This window comes from Syngnathus acus, chromosome 14 (assembly GCF_901709675.1).
Source record: "Syngnathus acus chromosome 14, fSynAcu1.2, whole genome shotgun sequence".
Taxonomy (NCBI): domain Eukaryota; kingdom Metazoa; phylum Chordata; class Actinopteri; order Syngnathiformes; family Syngnathidae; genus Syngnathus; species Syngnathus acus.
The window spans coordinates 168,537-188,902 of NC_051099.1; the positions used below are offsets into that span (position 1 = coordinate 168,537).

At 48.7% G+C, this 20,366-nt stretch overlaps 1 protein-coding gene across 2 annotated transcripts in view; it reads right to left on the reverse strand.

Annotated features, from left to right (window-relative positions):
- Nucleotides 1-15,472, reverse strand: part of sgcd (sarcoglycan, delta (dystrophin-associated glycoprotein)) — a 58,289-nt gene extending 42,817 nt beyond the window's left edge. Inside the window, exons 1-2 of one of the 2 annotated variants that reach the window (XM_037269388.1) lie at nt 15,285-15,472; nt 12,063-12,182 (exon numbers count right to left, since the gene is read on the reverse strand). The gene's annotated coding sequence lies outside the window, so the exon portion shown is untranslated. The remainder of the gene's footprint in view (nt 1-12,062; nt 12,183-15,284) is intronic. The other variant, XM_037269389.1, reaches the window with a different exon arrangement.
- Nucleotides 15,473-20,366: the final 4,894 nt, after the last annotated feature.

Sequence of the window (20,366 nt, forward strand, 5' to 3'; positions counted from 1 at the left end):
TCTCATTTCCGTTCTCCCCCTTCCTGAAAATCCATCAATGGCAAGCGGGGCTCCTTTAGTTATTAACACTCCTGCTCAGGAGTGCCGATCGTGTAACAAGCCCACAACTCACGGGCGTGGACTCGCATTGTTAAGAACCCATTGCAAGCACTAAGGCTTGTATTGTCAAGTGAAGCCGACCGAGATGGACTAAATCTTGGAAAAAGGAGTTCTCGTATATTTGCGCTGATGGGTGTGTAAAGGACTGAAAGCAGAAAAGCAGCCTTTCCATTGGATACCTTGAGTTCTCTCTCAACTATTCAAGGATGCGCTGCTTGTAAGAGGCTAATGATGCTGCTACCTGAGGCTAATGCTAATCCACAGACAGCAAATTGTGAAGAGAGTCCTAAAACGGTCGGGCATTGAAACGTTTGGAAAAGGTCAAATAAAGTTCGACCGCTAAAGGTCACGTACTTTGCGAGAAGGTTTGGCTCGTAGCCACGGTGCCCGAGGAAATGCGGGTATTGATGTACGCTTAGGACGGATACGAGATGGAAGATCAGCGTCCGCCTTTCGTTTTCCATGACACGCTGTCGAGCAAATGGGAAAAGAGAGATTAAAAGCTCAGAGCGAGGAGGCAGGACGTTGTTTGCACAGAGACTCCAGAGCCCAGACGTGGCAGAGCGAGGACGGCCCATCTTTATTTACACGGCGGGATTTACGGCCGGCGCTCGGTCGACCCGTGCGTGCGGCACATCATTTCCAGCACGGGTGCCCGCTGGGCTGTCAAGTGCTCCGGCCCCACCGCCTCAACCTCCCACCTTTAAAGAAAGAGCACCACTGCGCAAAACCGTCTGACCTTTCCCGCTTTGTGGACACTCCACGCCAAAAACCCAGAGTTCTTCAACAACACTCCAAATTTGGACTTTTCGCACATGCTGGTTGCCGCTCGGCCTTTGAACGCACGCACAGCGAGGTGAGGCGAGGCGAGGGGGCTGCACGCCGTTCCCCGCACGCCGTTCCCCGCATGCCGTTCCCCGCACGCCGTTCCCCGCACGCCGTTCCCCGCACGCCGTTCCCCGCACGCCGTTCCCCGCACGCCGTTCCCCGCACGCCGTTGGACTATCCGCAGCACGCTGACAGTTTGCCACTTGGAATGCAGCGCGGCCAAAGTGAACCGGCAAAGGAACAGCGGGACCGGAATTTGAATGGTTTTTGGGCCGACAACCGTGTGGAATTTTAACTGCTTTGGGTGGCACGCTGCGGTAATGCAGTCCAGAGGTCCTGAGTTCTGGTCTCGGCAGGTTGGTTGAGGACTCAAATTGCCCATGGCTATGAATGCCTCAGTGACCTTGCGACCTGTCCGGCCGCAGACTCTCGCCCAAAGTAAGACGTGAGAAGCTGCGACCCAAACGAGGACAAGCGAGGACATTTTGCTCGCTAAATCAGCCAATCAACAAATAGCCACAGAACAACTTTCCTGAACACAAAAGATTGCGATGTGTCTTTTGTGGGTCACCGCCCCGCTCGGCCCCACTGCAAGCAGACCGTAACCATTTCACGCGTCGGAACGGAACTGATTGTATTGCCGTTGCGCGAGTAAGGAACGCATTCCCGCAAAGTCGTTTTTGCATTATGTGGCTAAAAGGCTTAGAGGGCTGATGTGAAGGGCAGCCAACAGACGCTCGCGCCAAGGTTACTGGCAAAGAATCCACGGCAAGCCTCTAATAGAATCTGCGCGTCCTCACGTCCAGTCTGACTCCCTCCAAATAAAAAGACACAACGGCAAGGGCGCCGCCGCCGCCGCCGCCGCCGCCGCCGCTTCATCCCGTCTCAAAGTCAATTCAGGAGTTGAGAGTTAGACGCGGCGTTGAAATGACAAAGTCCACCGGCCGACTGTGAATGGTGAGCTGAGGCACTTTGACAACGGGAAGAAGACGACGACGCCTGGCGGGACACCAAAAGAGGGAAAATGTGCGTTCCCGCCGCCAAACGAGCACGCCGTCCTCACTCATTGTTATGCGGGTGGCGCTAAAGGTCAACGCTGCAGATGAGTCCCCGTTAATAGCCAAGCGCAAGTAATCATCAGAGTGCACTCACTTCCACTAAGCAAACATTTTGCGTCCCTCACTTCATTTATTAAAATGTCCAAAGTCAATGAGAAGAAAGCGCAGGAAACGGTTGGAATTTAGCGGCAAATGCTTTTCCTCTCACGCCAAGGTCTCCCAAAAGCCGCACGCAATGGCAAAATCAGGATAAAGAATATAGACGCCGGTGGATTTTTTTTTTTTTTTGGCGATATTGTTTGTCTACGTGTGTTGCTGGCCCATTTGTGTTCCGTTACCATTAGACCTCATGTGTTAGCTTTAAGTTAGCAGACTTTGCTAAGCAAAGCATTGGTTCCACTACTCGGTATAGTCCAACGTGGGGGTGAAAGCCCCCTGAGAGACTTTTGTAGGATTGGCACGCACGGGTGGTCCTTTGGGCCAGCAGGTTGGTAAAAAAAGAATCCGCTCTTTTCCACATGAATGATTTTTTTTTCCTCCAGCTAATGCTCGCTACCTGCCAGTAAGAAATAACAAGTGGAAAGCCGTCTGATGTCGCCGCTAAATCGGCTTAGCCGGAGCTAACATGAGTCGGCGTCCGTGATTTGGAGCGTGCCGCGCGCTGGAGACCGACTGGATTAGCGCGAGGAAGACCAGAGTGGCGTCAAATGTTTTGAAATCTACCATTTTACAGGTACATTGGTACAGCTGGGCGCAAAGGTTTTCTTGGAATAAATCATTAAAAACCATCTCAAAAAAGAAGGGCAGAAAATGAATACACATTTTTTTCTTAGCAAATGATGTTTAGGAGTAAAACTGTTTGTAAAATAAAAAGGGTCTCCACCAGTAAATTTGGGTTTAAAGACATCTTCGTTTCTCTGTATATATAGTGGAAGAAATAGCTGTTTACAGGAAAACTAAAACTTTCTTTGTGAAACACAAAGAAAAAAACGGCGTTTTCGTTTACTTTGTTGATTGTCAGCGCAATATGCCCTTAAAAAATACTCCTCGATAAAATGCCCCAAAATATTTCCATTCATATTACGTATCTTGTATCTGTCTCGGGGAGCGAGCAAACTGCATTTTTTGCAGTTTTTCTTTCCTTTGAATGGCACGACAACAAAAAACAGCAGGCTCCTGAGGATTACTGCAATCGCCCGCTTTTCCAAGCAGCTGCTGCGCAAGTGAGATAAACGTGCCGCGGACGGTGCTACCAATGGCAAGAATCAATCGTACAAGTTCTTGTCCAGGGACGTCACGCTCGCTCGTACGCCACCAACATTGATCCGACCGCCAAAGAAAAAACAAAAAAGAAAGGCAAACAGCGGAAGGGACTCGGCGTCCCATCGATTTGCACGCCGACGCTGTACGAATGCGGCCCAAAGAATATCCTCTTTAGAATCGTCTGCATCAAATTCACCTCAATAAATTCATGTCAGATGCAGCGGCCGTAATTTGGTTCAAGTAGGCCGTTTCGAAGCGGTAGATAAGTACGCTTTGCGCTAATTCATATGTAAAACGCTAAATCATTTCCGGCAAGACCGCGGATGAAGTTTGGGGGGCTGATAACACTTATCTGGCGGAGCCGAGCTCCTTAGGAATGCTAAATGAGCGGCCTCCATTTTTTTTGGGTTGGGGGGGGGGGACCCCGCCATCCTCATTCAAAGTCTTCATAAACAAAGAGCCGATAAGCACTTTTTAGTCTTCTTTTTTTTCTGGGGCAGCGGCTTCTAATCTGCTTTGATGCAGAATTAATTAACATGACTTGAACCTTTTTCAATTCTTTCAGGGCAAAAGGTTGCAAGCGGGAAGATATTAATAAAACATAAGTGAGCCAGTCGCTGAGAGGAAGATTGCCAGAACAATTCATCCGTTTCATGGCCCTTGATGCTTAAAAAAAATGCTATGTGGGGCAGTGCCCCACCAGAAGCAAGTGATTGACATTTTTATTCCAACGCTGCCGTTACGCAAGGTCTGCACTCTTGTCTTAGCCATCACGGCCGGCCTGAATTTGAAGAATGAATGTAGACAGCTGGAGGGGTCAGCAGTTAAGGAGGGCAGTGTAGGGGGGGTCCGTGCTTGTATGCTTTACTTATACCGGGGTCATGTAAGAGGAGAGAACGCAGCAGGGTTTCCACTGAGGAGGCCAAAACAACCTTCACAAATTCTTCATAGCACAATTTGAAGTCAAAACATGAAATGCCAATCAGTGTTCACATTTCTTATCGGCAGGCCAAAAGAAGTACGAGTCGGAAAGAAACCCGCAAAGAAGATTTGTCCACCGCCGCCGGCACGAGCGCCGGCACGAGCGCCGGCACGAGCGCCGGCACGAGCGCCGGCACGAGCGCCGGCACGAGCGCCGGCACGAGCGCCGGCACGAGCGCCGGCACGAGCGCCGGCACGAGCGCCGGCACGAGCGCCGCCGCCACGAGCGCCGCCGGCACGAGCGCCGCCGCCACGAGCGCCGCCGGCACGAGCGCCGCCGCCACGAGCGCCGCCGGCACGAGCGCCGCCGGCACGAGCGCCGCCGGCACGAGCGCCGCCGGCACGAGCGCCGCCGGCACTCCCCCCGACGAGCTGTCGGCCTCTCTCGGAGCTCGCGGGATCGAAGGCGAGGTAACGAGACGCCGTCTTGTCGCTCGCACGGGAGCTCAGAAAAGGGGCTCTGACGGCGATGCCGGCTGACACCGCTCAGGTGTCAAAGTGTCACCGACATGTTCTTTCAAAATACATCTATTATTTGGAAACACTTTATCGTTACGTTTGGAGATCATCACTGCGCCTAATTATCGGAGCTGGGGAAATGTTGCAAATCAAAGTTAAATACGAGTTGCATCGAGGACGTCGCGACAACTCACTCCAGTGTCAAAGTGTGATCGGGAGCAACTTCACTCTTTCAAAAATAGAACTTGAAAATGAGGGATGCTGCAAATATTGGTGTTCAATAAAAATGGTAGAAATATGCTTTGGGGAAATACAGTCTCTTATTTCAAAATTCCAAATGGTTGATAGAAAATATTACCGTCGATAAATAGGATATGGATAAATACATTCTAGATCAAAGAAAAAAAGTCAATGATATTGATGATGATAGTGTGCACAAGAAATTGGACAAAAATCTCTGCGTGATCAACTTGCTGCGTGCGTGTATGTTAGAGCTTGCAGTCAGGTTGCTCTTCGAAGCATTGCTGAGCGCACGTCATCAGTCGGGCAGAAACCAGGGCGGAAAAAGAGGACGGCTAATATTCAGCAAAAAACAGCATCCGCTTTTGCCGACTAAATCAATGATTAACCGTGAGCGGGATGTGGCGTGCCATCTAAAGAGAGACGCCGGAGCGCTGGTAAAAAGGGAATCAGTATTCAACGCGGACCAGAGCAATGAGAGCATACCATAATTGAAGCCGTGACAATCAATGAGCCGCTCGCCATTCATCGCCGGGCCAGGACGGATTCTGAGCGCGCGGCGGCGGCGGGCAGGTGCATGCCGGGAAGCAGCGTAAGGGGCCCTCCGGGGGGAAACAAATTACCGCTGAAGGTGCGACTTTCTCCGCCTCCGTCCAGGACCGCATTTTTACAACGTCGTTAAATCATCTGGCGCTGGCTCGCCGCCCGTGATGGAGGGGAAGCTCTTTGCTGCAGATTTAGAGCTCGGGACGGCGCGGAGATGTATATTCACTTTATGGTCATTAGCCCCGAGCCCCGGCCGGGAAAAGCTTTCCGGCTTTTGGCGCCAATCCCCATTGAAATTGCAAGAATTACTCACGCAGTAGCGCCCCCTGGAATGATGGGGGGGGAATCATCTGCCCCGAACAAGCCCAGAGTTCAACTTCAAGTCCACCCACCATTTTTGCTGTGATTTCAGTTGACAGAGACTTGACGGGAAAAAAATGGACCCTGACCCCTCCGTTTCACCAATAGATGGAACATTTGGCAGACAAGTCTTTCGGAACAGGACAACCAAAAATGGCTCAAGAATTGAACGGCGACAAAATCATTTTTGCCTCGCGGCAGCCATTTTTGGCCCCGATGGGAAGCACGTACCTTCGACAAAAGGGCCACGCTAAGATCAATTTTTGCCGAGGTCACGGACCGTTTACGGGTGGAGCGTGCTTTCAAAGTTTGATGATCATTTCAAGGAAAATGGGATGAGAGCGCCTCTCCGTCGCTGCTTGCAGCCTTAATTATTTTGCCGCTCTTGATTTTATTCAAGCTCCTCATTAGTCACGCGTGCTAGTGGCAACAGTAGAGCACAAATGAGCTGCAGTTGCATAATTGGAGGCCGCTGCCGTGGCGGGAAACGAGTACTTACGAGAATAATACTTGCATTTTCTTTTAAACGGATAAAAAGCACAAGAAAATGAACTTAGACCTTTTCTCTTTTGTGGACATTACGTGTGCATTTGGATTCGTGCCTCACTCAATGCCTTCGTTCCGTGGTTATATAAAGTGTTACGCATCACTTTTGTGTGTGTGTTTTTTTTTTTGGGGGGGGATTGCCAACCGACAGAAAAATGGGCTGTGCATTGTCTATTAAAATCACCCGCGATGGAGAGGATTGCAAAATTTAGTTAGCGCTGAGTGGAGACCCTCAAAGAAAGAACATTGAGAGACAGCGCTGTCGATATTTGGCTCCATCCGCCCGGCACTCTTCCTCGGATAGCGCGGATTTATATATTCCGCAAATATCGACAGGCCGGTTCTTGTCGGAAAAAAGAATACAAATGGAGAGCAAGCCCTGGGTTGTGCAAACAATGTCCGACTAGGCGAGCGGACGCCAGCTTGGGCGCTTTTGGACAAACGATAACGACGGGCTCCTGGATAATCTGGCACAACAGAAGCGGGATTGTTGTTGTTGTGCCGTGGGAGATAACGACAAAAAGGATTCTCCGGTGAAAATGCAAAAGGGAAGTCCTTTGCATCCGTCTGTCCAGCCCAGCCCAGCCCAGCCCAGCTCAGCCCAGCCCAGCCCAGCCCAGCCCAGCTGTGTATGCTGTTCTGCCGCTTTGAGTGAAAAGGACGCGGTGAGAAAACAAACGCCTTTGTTGTACAAATCCCGACTTTCATTTGTCCTCTTTGTGGCGGTGATTAATCAGCTGCAGTCTTTCTTTCTTTCTTTCTTTCTTTCTTTCTTTCTTTCTTTCTTTCTTTCTTTCTTTCTTTCTTTCTTTCTTTGTTGGGCGTTACGTCGAAAATATAGACATTCAACAGCGCTAGTTTTAGCATTGAAGTTTGTCAATTAGCTAGGCCAAGCTCAAGTAAATATACTCTATCAAACTAGTTGTCTAATTGATTGTGCTTTTTCAGTTTCCAAAAAAAGGGCTACTTGTGCTTTTTTTTTAGCCACACAGTGTTTCTCCCCCCTCAGTTGTGATCATGCTGAGGCATGCGGCTCAGTTCCATCTTTTGGCTAAAAGCTGGGCCAGCATCTGAAGCGGTGGGCGCTGATCAAACCGACTGCGTCCACCTCCAGCTGAGGCGACAAAATGCCCCGCGATGCGTTCTCTGATGTCAGGGGGGGAGAATGAGGAAGAAAAGAAAACTAAAATAAGAGTCCCTTTTGCTCATGGCTCAATGAGTCTGATTCACAAAAAGGAAAAGCCCCCCCAAAAAAGCGCAATCTTGGCTAACGCTAGGCTCTATACAAAGGCCAACACGATTACAAAAATGACGCATCAATATACACATGAGGCTATTTGATGTACATATACCTAAGCCATTTCCTGGCCAAATTATGAGTTATTATGTGCTAAATGGCCCGAAAGCAACAAAAGACTCAAAGACGTGTATTCATGGTTCAGCTTACTTCATATTACGCTTTGTAAATATGATTCCATTAGGCTGGTTTGATATAGGTGAAAAGCATTTTCTGGCCAAATTACGAGTGTTAATCTGTTCAATGGCTGGAGAGCAACAAAAGACTGAAAGATATGTGGATTTTTAGAGTTGAAATGTCATATCTGATCATTTCAAATCATGATCATCAAGAACAACTTGAAATTGTATTTTCCATTTGTGTGCCATATCCAGTCGTACATTTGACAGCCTAACGATTAATTTGATCATAACTACAAGAACCAATTAATAATTGGGTCCAAATGGGACATTTTCCCCTGGGGGGTGCTCACTTTTGCAATTTAGACATTGATCCCAGCGTTTATTTTGAGGGGAGGGTAAAGTTACACTGTACTACATGAGCAGAATAGTGTCATTTCTTTATGATTGTCTCATTAAAAAAATGGAAGACAAAAAAAAGTCAAATGGCAAATTAGGCCAATCGGTTAAGACAATATATGTGTATGTGTGTGTGTGGAAGATTTACAAGCGGTGATGCAAGCTGCAGTATTTAGCGTCATTCATTCATTCATTCATTAAAAGATCAAATATGGAGCATGTACGTATGTGAGTGAGGGGTGTGCTGAGTTTGGTGAGCTATTGCTGAACAGCAGACAATTATTCCCTGGTCAGCCTTCTGCCATTTCCCTGTGGGTGGGCAGGGTCCTAAAGATGAGAGGTGGGGGTGGCGGCCGGCCGGCGGCTTGGATGATTCCGTATGCTTGTTAAAAGCTTTTGTTCACCATCATCTCCCACCCCTCCCTCCTTCGGAAACACTAAACTCCCTTAATTAGAGCGGAAGACTGTTTCGCTGCCTCCTCTCGCTCGCTAGTTTCATTCGGCGGAGTAAAAACTGCAAGCGGAGGCCCTCCGGTCGAAAGCAGGTTTTGGCTTTCAAAAGGCATTCTTGCTTTTTGGCAGCCGGTGCGGGATACAGGTGCCGGCAGCGCCGGCCGGCCGGCCGGCAGCAGGAAGCCAAGGCTTTGGTGTTTTAATGAGCTTTGGTGGAGGGAGGGAGGTAGGGAGGGCTTCCACTTGTTGTTTTTGGAGAGGTGAGCTTCAGCCAATCGGCTCGGAGGAGCGGCGGCGGCGGCGGAGCCAGCGCCCGGGCGCGCCAACAATCGTCAGCTTTGGATTTGGTGACAACAAACACAGCAGCTTTGATTCCAGCATTTGGATTTACCGACGAGCCCTGCCTCCTGAATTTTGCTAGTTTGGATCCACTGAGGGAATGCTAAATGCTAAGCTAACTCGCGTGGTAACAGCCAAGTATTCTGCAAACTACGTGGAGATGATTTTGTTATTACGCTTTCGAGAAGCTGACATCAATCCAAAAAGATTCCCACCCAATTCTGACACAAGTCAACACAGGAGGGGATCAAATTCTGTTTTCGGAGTGCTTCATTTAGATGCTAATTTCTTTCCATTGTTTGACACAGAAGGGGAAATTGCCAAAGCTACCATGAATGTGTATTTAACGAGAAGCTTTGGTTGTTCTACGAGTAAAGGCATTCCTTTCTTTCTTTCTTGAGCACATTTACACTGCTGGATGCGAGCTCCTTCGTTATTCCTCCTCTCCGGCTTGAATTAGGGTGATTAAAGACCTTCCTTTAGCGGTGACGTTTTTTTCTGCAAGGCAGAGTGGCTGGATTTAATGGCTCCTTCAAAAGAATCTTCCCATTGCTATGGCAATCGTATTGCAGAGCATTTGGACCTCATGACCCCTGGTTTTACTTGGAAATGCCAAATTTGGTAGTTCACGAGTAGAACCACAAAAACAGGTCGTAATAACCGACAAAGGAAGTTGAAAGCAACCATTTGAGGTCACTTGCAGGTCGGTCAGCAGCAGTGTAGCTATGGAATATGGAGGCCATTTTCACTTCGGAATGGCAAAGTCAGTGGGCATATCTTCAGATCATTTTGCCTACGCGTTCCGTTTCCCTCCGCTTTCACGAGTAGCCCCTCCCCTCCAAAAGAAAATCTTGGTAGCATCTTGGTTGGCTTTAGGCTTATTTTGCTCATTTCCACCAAACGTGACGCATACTCGACAAAAGGCTTGCCAGGGATTGACATTTGCGCCATAGCTTGCCGTTCAGCCACTTGGCATAGCAGGCCAAAGTGTCGCATGTTGGCAAATGAAAAGTATGTGAAGAAGGGAAGTAATATTTGGGAGGGGAGTGAAAACCAGAGAGGCTCGCTCGCTCGCTCGCTCGCAGCAGGAGCAGCTGCCACCGCAACACTTGCTGACACCCGCAAAAGTGGCTTCACATCTGCTTGTCAAATCTGCGGGAATATCAAGACAAATACGCCGAGCCGGCACATCCGCATATTACTTCCCCCGCTAGCGCGAGTAGCCTTTGCTACCGCGGTACGTACATCACCTTTTCGGACCGACGGCACGTCCATATGCCGTGACTCGTCTCGTACGCATGCGGCGCCATTGAAAGCTCCTGACAGGCTCGCCCGTTTGCGTCCCGCCGTGTTTCAATGAGCCCCCCCCCCCGTTCACACGATGAAAACACGATGAACTTTGCGCAGCGTTTAATCTCCCCATTTGTTCTCCATTCCCTTCTGTGTGTTTTCCAAACATCGATCCGAGACATTCCTCCGTTCCGATTGGTTCCCGTCAGGCCGCTTAGTGCCGGGAGGAATGGCCTCCTGCTGACTAAACGCCGCGCTGGTATTTTTCGCGCGTGCTTTGCGCTTCGTCCAATTAACCGAGCCAACGAGACGGAAGCCCAAAGAGACCGAGGGCGGAACGATTTTTGATTCGACGCGGCCCGAGGCGGCCAAGGTGGCGGCAGGACTACCGGATGTTTAGCTACTAGCCGGCTTACATGGCATTCAGATGGTGTCAAGATGGCGGGTCAAACCATCACTGATGCGCTGTTGATTTTGGAAGGTTGAATGTGCTCAAGGGATTATTTGACGACTCTGGACCGAAAAGATCCCGACTGAGATTTCAACCTGGACTCACTGGCACGAGGCGGTCGGAAAGACGCATTGTCGTCTTTTTAATTGACGCCACGCGACTTAAGAAAATGAAAAATCCGACGGTCGTTAGTCAAATGGGCCATCCGTCCGCCCAGCGCGTGAAATATGAGCATCCGTCACGCGGTCGATACGACTCCTTCTTTTGCGCGGATGGACGGGCCAAGTTCCATTGGGGAAACACACGTGAAATGACAGCGCTTGGGGAAAGCAGAAAGCAGGCCATCCTAAACAAGTCTCTTGGATTTACATTTGACCGCCGCATCTGCGTGCGGATGACACGCCCGTGTTATTGTGCACACACGGAGATGGGAATCAAATCATGAATGAATTTTACATCGCGGCTCACTTGATTGTCTCCACAGCTCGAGGGGTATACTGGAAAGCCGCGGGACGACGGTGATATACGCACAGCCGCCGCACGCACAATAACAGTCGCTAATGTAGTAGTGCCGAGTGTCTCCCGCATCTGAAGTGGATGTGCGCCACACAATACGGTGGTATTACAGGGATTTATGTGCACGAGCGCCAGAAGCACGGGAGAGAGAGAGCGAGAGCGAGAGCGAGTTGTTGTGTGGGGTCCGACGCAGTCTGGCAGTCTGACGGCTTGGACAAAATGTCGGAGGGCGGCTTTTGGGAGAGGATTCAGCGGTTAGGTCTAAGGGTGTGGCTAAGATAAGAAGCTGTTTGGCATTTGGAACGAGTTAAGGGGTCACTGGTCTGAAAGGCGCCTTTAAATGGTGATTAGGGCTCGGGTTTGGGTTTTCCACTTTAGACTGAAAGGGCACTGATGTCGGCGGAGTGGAGCAGCAAACGTGGGATTTGTCAATCTGAGAGGGAGTGTTTGTCCGACTGACGAGGGATCAATCTAGGCTTAGGGCTTTGGGGACAAGCTTGGTTTTAGGGTCAGGTTTAGGGGTGAATGGATTTTATGGTCAATTTACAATTCGTTTCAGATCTTAAGGTTCTGACTTGGGAGGTGAAGATTAGGGTTAGGGTCAGGGTGTAGGGTCCAGTTGTTTAAGAGTTTGGCTTGAAGCACTTACAATTATGGGCTTCAAGGTAAAAGTCCAGACTGAGGGTTTAGGATCGAGAGTTAAAGGATTTTTTTTATTTCATATACTACATACACATGTCATTGGTGCCATGCAAGAGTGTTTCAAATTGTATGTATTTTCTCAGCAGAATCATGGTTGCGTCATAGTGTGGCTGTACCTCAACGTCCCATAACCGACTTCCTGTTTGGGCTCGGGTTAGACGGCAAAGACCGGCCGAATCTGAGGAGTGCACGCCATTGCCGTCAAGTGCTTCCAGACACGGTCAAAGTCAGCGCTCCTGCCAAAAAAGGAAGAACCTCAGCATCCGTTGATACCCAAAAGATGCGCTTCGACGTGAAGATGAAAACTCGCTTTCGGATATGACATGGGCAACAAACGTTAAAAGTGCGTCCTCACGATTCTTGTCGCACGGGCCAAAACTATTTGTCCAGATGACAAGAGAGGAACATGATGAACACCTTTTGGCTCCGTCGTTTCTGGCAGCGACGGGCCAAAGTGGTCCTTTTTTTCAGCGCCTCCTTCCAATAATTCCGTATTCATTGCGCAAATTGCTCTGCCGAGGAAGAGGCTGGTCTTAACGCCGCTCGCTCGGCCTTAATTCCGTGCGATCGATAGCGCGTCAGAAAATATTTGCTTTCCGCAAATTCAGCGGCGTATAGGAGTCGGTCGGGAGCGAACACCGGCTCGCGTTTGGAACCCATCGACCGCCGAATGCTAACTAACATGACTGGATCCCCGACCGTTGCATACGTGAGAAGCAATGATGCCACATAGAGCTTGGCGACAAAGTGAAAACATTGACTTCAATGCGTCAGTAAGCCATTTAGAAACCATTTCCCTGATTAAATATGACTCATGAAGGACGAAGCCTTTTAATCACACTTTACCTCGGAACTCACGCTGGACGGCGAAAGGCGTACTTAAGGCTTAGGCGGGCCAAAACTCGTTTGTTGACAGGCAACAGAAGCGACGGCGACAAATCCATTGTTCGGACCATTGTCACGTGTTAAATATTCATGCCAGCCCATTTCTCATCGTTCACGTCCTCGCGTTTGCTTTTCCATTCAGGCGCCGTGTTAGAAAGCATACACTGTTCGTTCGTTATCTTGATTGTCATGATTTGGCAAACAGTTTGTTGCGACGTGGAATGGAGCATTCCCAAGATTGTGTCCGTAAACGCTCTCAAAACAAGATGGAGAAGATGTTCTTATTTTAGGGGAATCCGGCAAACAAGCCGCTAATAGCTCAAGTGCTAGTTTCTCCCAATTGAAGATCAGCCAGCCCTGACACACAGGAAGGAAGCAGGAAAAAGTCTCAAGGAGCCGTGCCTGGAATTGGAAAGGAAGCGGGGGGCCATTTTGTGTTGAAGAAGCCATTTTAGGCCAATTCCAGCGCGACACCAAATTGCCAATTGGTTTCTAACGCTGAGGATCCAAATTGCGATGTGAGCTCCAAATCCATTCATTCCGTTGAGCGCATACAGTGTTGCGCAGCTCGCATCCATGACGATTGCTCTTTCAATGGACTTTGCTTCTCAGTCGCTCAAAAATGTACTCGACTGCGCCCACGTAATTAGGCGGATAATGAAGGTGTGCGGCGGGATTCACCCAGCGCCCTTTTGCTAAAAATCCATCATTCATGCTTCCTTGCTTTTTTGCCTGTCACTGCGCCGCTTGGATGTTTTCCCATCAACATCTGCGACTTCATCTTCCCACTCTATTCTAGTCTTTTGTGTTTAATGCTCGCTTTTGTTTTTGCTGTGTTGTTTTGCTCATCTTTCGGGGTTTCGTGATTGTGTGCAAACCCAAAAAATGGGCGAACGAAGCAAATTGGACAATATCGGAACCCATTCCGGTCATATGTTGAACATTTTCTCAACATTGCAAAAAGTCTTCCAGAAGTTGTGAAATTCATCTCAGGCTTACCATTCACCTTTGTTCACAGTTTCACAGTCTACATTTCAGTTGATTCTAAAAGATTTCAGAGGAGTTCCAAGTCATCCAGATACTTTCATCCAACCGGAGTTTGCTGCGTTGATTCGTTACGAAGGAGCATGAAAACATTGACAGAGCTCAGATGAGGACATATCCTCTGAGAGTGTGAAGAGGAGAAACTATCTTGATTAGAAATCTATGGCAGTATGTCAATTTTGGAGGACATCTTGACAGCAAGGCGAGCAAAGCTTGAATGCAACAGGAGATCATTAACATTCATGGCAATTCAGCTGCATGTTTCATTCGGTCAGAAGATTAAATGAAAATCTCTTCAAGCACGGCTTGACTGACAGAACACCAAAAAAGCCCCGCATGAGCCGGATGCAGTCAAATGTTCTTGAAACCCGAGTGCCTCTTTGCCATCGGAGCTGCTTCCCTTTGCCAATGTTTGCCTTGCCCCAAACGACCACGCAAGCAGGTGCCGGACGCAGAGTAATGCACTTCCAAATCCCTCATTAGACACATTGCGAGTAAGCCGAAACAAACCTCAGGTAGCGGATGCAGAAACAATTTGGCCAGTCTCATACCTGTCTCGTACCTGCAAAATCCACTTCAAATCCAAACAGCTTTCCAACGTACAGTTTTCACCCTTAACTGCGACAAGAATCGACCGACCGACCGACAGCAGACCGCAAAATCCCCACACCAACAGGCAGGGCATGTGCTGGATGCACAAAAAAATCCAATACAAGGTGAGTGATGAAATGAAAACCACAAAACAATTCACTTGCCTGACTTCAGACAAGACCACAATTACCTCAGGTGCTGGATGCACAAAAATGGACTCCCAAATTAAACAACAATTTTAACCCAAAAAATCTTCACACTTGACAAAACAACTTCAGATAAGACCCCCAAAAAAAGTCAAGTGCTGATGCAGAGAAATAAACAGCTCTATTTTTAATGCAGGATTTGAAAAGACAACTCATCACACTTGACTGTCAAAAAAAACAAGAATAATCTGCCACCTGCAGACAACAAGACAAAAGCCATCAGGTGCCGGATGATGCAGACCAATCCACAGGAAAATGGCAAAGCAAAGAAAATCCACATTGAAAATGGAAACTCTTCACGCAAAACACTTGATGGGCAGCTGAAAAATCCTCTTCTCGCTTCTCTGCGGCTGCCTCCGTTCCGTGTCTGTCCGTGAAGCAGAAACGACACAGTGATGCTCATTGCTCCGAAGGCTGAATGATGCATAGCAAGCAGGACAGAGAGGAGCGGAGCGGAGCGGAGCGGAGCGGAGCGGAGCGGAGCAGAGCAGAGCAGAGCAGAGCAGAGCAGCGCTTGTCAAGACCAATCACACGGTGCACGGAGCCACGTTCCCCGAGGTCGAAACAACTTCACCAAATCCGGCGCTAGAGTCGAGTCGGCCGGCGCCTTACCTCTTCGGCAGATGCCAAAATTTGGCTGAAGCTGCGTATTTGCCTTGATCTTGTCTTGAGATGACAATCTCAAGTCTAGTTGAAGAAGTCCAGCGGGAGACCAATCAATACCCGGCGGACCAGTCCTCGTCCTCAAATGTGTCCAATCTGGGAGTGGGCATATTCCTGGTCAGAGGTGAGCATCCCTTCAGTGGCCAGATCCAAATTCAGTGCTGTTCAAATTCCAGCAAAAGGCTCCCAAAAAAAACGTGCCGTTTCGCCAACGTCTCTCGAGTTTTTTTGGGGGGGATTTTTTTCTAAAAAGAGAATAGCCGCTCCTCGGGTGGCATCTGTTCTTCTTGACAAGTCTGCACCGGGAGGGGAGAGAAAGAGAGAGGTGCGTGCCTGCCTGCCTGCCTGCCTGCCTGCCTGCCTGCCAGAGTGCCAATGCACGCCCGCGTGGATATATATGCGTGCGCGGCAAGGGAAGAGAGGCAGCAAGCGGAGGCGAGCGCCAAGTGGATCTGGACAGCGACGTGAGAGGCGAGACGATGACGATGTCTTTGGGAGGTGGGAAGAGAGAGAGACAGAGAGAGAGAGAGAGAGAGGGAGGGGTGAGTGAGCGAGAGAGAAAGAGAGAAAGAGAGAGAGAGAGAAGCTTAGGCAATAGGAGCTCTATTAACAGAGGTGAGAATCATTCGATACCCTTGATACCCCGATTAAGGCGCAAGTACTACTGTATATTACTGTTAGTTACGCTATAATAAATGAAAAGAGTGTAAGTAAAAAAAAAATAAAATCAAACAAAGGATTGATTGCATGGTTGCACAAGTGCACACACCCTGCGTGTGTGTCGGAGAAGTTGACAGCAGCTCCTCTTGCCAAGGGTCATAAAGATTGATTAAAATATTCCAAGAAGCACGAGTCGAAGGAACACACTCGAAGGGATTGACTGACGTGAGAGCGCGCGCGCGCACACACACACACACACGCGCACGCACACACACACACACAGACACACACAAAGCAGACTTTGACTTTGACACACAAACGACTTCATTTGAAGGGAAAAGTGTATCAAGATTGCTACTTGTTTTTAAAGCACAAAGTGACAAAGGACAAAGATGAAACCCTGAACCACTGTGGGCTCATGTCCACTCTCTGATTGTGAGGGCATTCATTTTTTTTAAAAATCAAATCCTATGATGTAACATTTGAAAGGCACGCTTCTTCGAGCAACCGTGGCTATTATTAGCATCTTGCTTTTCAATTGGCCATCGCCACACACAGACAGAGAAAGGAAAAGAATAATTACTGCCTACCGGATGCTTTGCATGTGCATAGTCTTCTTGTCAATCCATTTTTTTTCTTTTCACCATCCTCAATGATTCTGCATATTCACTGTTTGGAAACAACTAAAGGCAGGCAGCAAGAATAGTCAGTGGCAGATATGGATGGCCACTGGACACAGGCTAAATGAGCAAAAATTCAACATTTTCCCCATTAAACGAAAGAAAGAAAAAAAAATCAAAAATTGTGATTTTTTTTCCCACCCTCTAACTTCTACATTTCATGCCTGCTGATTCCAAAAACTCCCTATTAAAAGAGCCACAAAATATTGACGTTATTTCTTAATTTTCAGATGTAATTTCAACATTTCTTGACCGCTTCTAACCCTTTCAACTCAGTGAATCCGTACGAAGGTACTTTTCAATATATTGGCCGATTGATTCATCGGTTTTTGGAATTTTACTCGATTGGAGTCAGCCTCAAAAGAGCAATATCGGTTGGGCGCTAAAAATCCGTGTTTTGGTTGAATGGAAATGAAACCTGAAGCTACTTTAGTAAGGGCAAAATTGGCTCGTACCCATGGGTTGGGTGGCCAGGGGGTGTGGTTATCAAAGAAAGGCTTTTGAGCAGTCGCCAGCATTATTACGACTGAGCGACTGCGAAAGGGAGCCGATAAACAATTCTTTGAAACGGGCGGGCGGGTGATTAATTATGCATGCAAAACGTGCCATTGTCGGAGAAAGTCCTTGTGTAAAGCGACGAGCATGAACATGGATGTGCTTTTGGACGGATGCACGTAAGACATTTTTGCGTCCGAAAAGAGGGACACGCCTTTTGTCACGGCCATTCACACCATTGGGGAAAAGGAATCGGCGACACGCAAAGTCGCCTGCCTCAAAGCGAGCTCGCTCCAGTGTGCTCGGTTTTGCACTTCTTTGGGCTTTTCTTCAGTCGTACACTCTCCTGTCAGCAGCCTCACTCATTACGCTTGGACAGTTTTGGACGGTGGCACACTTTCACCACGTGCTCAGCGCGCGCGGCCGCAACAGTGCGTCTCACGCTACTCCCTCAGCATGCCGTTGTTCCACTTGTCACCTGACCGATATAAACGCGGCCTGGTTCGCGAAAGGGAGACGATCAACGAGGCTTCGAAGCGCGGCGAAACCAAGCCCGGTTTCAGCGCGCCAGATTAATTACGCATGCGTCGCTATGAGTCCACGCTGATTCGATGTTCTTCTGACGTGTGGGAGGAAGGGAATTGTGGAAGCCGTTTTCATGGATTTCCCAAAAAAAAAAAAAAAAAAACCATTCGATGAAGTGATCTCAATTCTTTATCGTTGCACGTATGACTGTGGAAAGGAATCACAGGGAGGACGTTTGGTGATTAATTCATCAGCACGATTACAGGCGAGACGTTTAAAACGCCGGCCAAGCTTTGATTGGAAAACGCCATCCGTACGGGCAATAGTCGTCGCGTAGGGCCGGTCGACGCGGCCCGGTTCCTTCCGAGCGCCACGCCACTCCACTCCGCTCCGGTCCGGCCGGTCGAGCGGGAACACCCCGTGCGTGCGGCTGATTTGACTGAATGACGCGTTTGGATAATTAAAAGAAAATCAATCACAATTACATGCAAAACCATTTAAAGTGCATTCAAGGTACAAATGAAAAAGTGAAAAATGAGACGACAACGTGGGAGGCAGTAAAATGCTGTGAAGGCCCTGCCCTCCCATGAGTTGAATCATTGCTTTAATGTATTAAATACTTTTCTTGAATTAGGGATGAGAATAAACTTTTCTGTTTGATTTTTTGGGGAATCGTCTCTCTCCGTTCGTTTCTTCGCAACTGCTTTTAGTCTGATTATTTTCACCTGGATGGTGTGAGGAGATAAAAATGGCGTCCCGAGGTAATCGGACACCGCCGTCTGTTCATGCTGCTCTCATCCAATCAGTTTGCGTTATTTGTCCCTCTTGATTGAACTCGCAGCTGGAGAAGAGCATCGAGCGGAATACCAAAAGGCGATACCGCCGGGCCTCGCGGGAATTCCCTTTTTCCGCTTCACCCGGGCATCATTGCAAGGCAATGGGGGGACTCCCCGGATGATTGAGGGTAATGACGTGTGACCGCATGAGGCAGCTCGTCGGAAACGGTAATGAAGCCCGCTAACACCGTGATGATGATGATGGGGAGGAGAAGGACGAGGAAGATGATGAACCTCCAAATGAACAAAGGAGGGTTTTGCAGGTGAAGATGATACAAATAAACAAATTGTGACTTCAAAGAAATATCTGACAAAACAAATAAAGGAGTTTTTTTTTTTTTTTTTAAATCTGGTTCATCGAATGTTGATCAGAGTCATCGTAAAATAGTTGTTAGCTGCTGCCCTAATTTACACGCTTACTTATACAGTAAGGAGGCTTTTAAAAGGTCTTTCCTCCACATGACTTCTTGTCAGAGGGTGGGAGGGGCTGGTTACGCCATCTGTGGTCACCAGAGTTAGCCGAGCAGGGTGGATGTGTAAAACGACTTGCGAAAACGGCCTCCAATTGCGCAAGGAATCCAAATGGAAATGGAACCCCTCCTTTATGGAGGAATTTCATCAAATGTTATGCCAAAGCTGTCCGTCCGTTAAGGTCCCCAGAACAGCCTCAAGTTGTGGAGATAGCGGGCTGCTCTGCTCTGCCTTTCCGGCGGGCGAAGAACAATAAGCGAGAGGACGAGTCGGAGGGATGGATGTGGATGACTCATTCTGCCACCTCTCGATTAGACGCCGAGCGGGTCTCCATTTGCCAGATTTGTGAGGCCAGAGCAAAGTTAATCAGAACGTGCGAGGGAGGCCGCCAGACAAGAAAGAAGAAAAGGAAGGAAAAACAGCTTGCTCCAAAAGTGAGCCGTGGACTCGGGAGGTGTGGGAAAGTTAGGCTGCGCTATTGCTAGCTCAAATGCTACCGCCGGCCGGGTGCGTTTTGTTTTGTTTTTCCTTGACAGTAATATATCCACTAAATTTGGACTAATATTGCCACTATGGAGTTCTATGTTTAGCGTGAACATGTGACTCCCGGCGGATTTGGTGCCACAGCAGTGACACCGTGCTCGAGGGAGCAGCTGGAGGGTTTCTCCAACAAGCCGAGCATTAGACAGCGGAGAGGGGAAAAAGAGCCGCTACACGCCGCTCGGCACCTGGAGGAAGAGGAGCGAGTCGGACGTGCACTGGGCAAAAGGTCTCGGCGGAAAGCCACCGAGGGAGTCAAGCTAATGACAACCAGGCTAAAAATAGCACCCGCGACAAAAGGTGCGTTACGTCCACTTTTTCATCTTTAACACAAAGTCCATGCATCGATCCTAGTATACAGCTGGCGCATCTTCCTCCTGAGTCCGCAGCTTCGAAAAAAAGACAATCGCTTCTCGGTAGCGAAATGCCGAGAAACAGGTGGCGCCAAAACGATGCACGAAGCTCCTCGACTCACAAACGTACAGTGGATCCGAGCCATTTGAGGGGGATTGGCACCCGCCAGGCCTGACAAAGCCAAACTAGGCAACAATCTTAGAAAGAGGACGGAAATCTCCACGTGACACGTGTTTATTATGCCGAAGTCGACATTGCGGTCGTTAACTTGGAAGTCTTGATTGAAGGTCTTTTGGTGACGCCTTGATTGAGTGCAGAGTTCTGATGTGCAGAAAAGAAATTGTCATCTTGTCAGGCAAGATCAAGCGTCTAGCAAAAGACCACAACAACAAAGGGGATGAGGAAATGGCCCAAGTGCCGCAGCAGGATTGCAGCTGCCTTTGCTTGAATGTTTGTTTTCCTTCCATCCA